A 282-nucleotide genomic window follows, 5' to 3' on the forward strand; every position below is an offset into this window, starting at 1 on the left:
GCCCTTCCACTGCCAGTTCCAGTCCTTGCCCTGCAGCTGGGGCTGGAGGTGTTTCCTCTGCCAAGAAGGCAGCAGGGAGAGTCAGGGAAGTGGGCAGGGATGGAGAGCCCCGGGAATTGCCTCCTCATGGAGGCTGCCCCCATTGCACGGCAGCACCAGAGGATTTCCCAGCCCCAGGACTGTGAAACAGCCCATCAGGGTGCTGAATGGAGCTCTCCTTTCTCCAGCCAAGCCCGTTTGGCTGCTGGTTGGGATTCCTCAAGCGGAGCTTGGCATCGTCTC

This window comes from Cariama cristata, unplaced genomic scaffold, assembly GCF_000690535.1.
Source record: "Cariama cristata isolate BGI_N322 unplaced genomic scaffold, ASM69053v1 scaffold24835, whole genome shotgun sequence".
Classification (NCBI taxonomy): domain Eukaryota; kingdom Metazoa; phylum Chordata; class Aves; order Cariamiformes; family Cariamidae; genus Cariama; species Cariama cristata.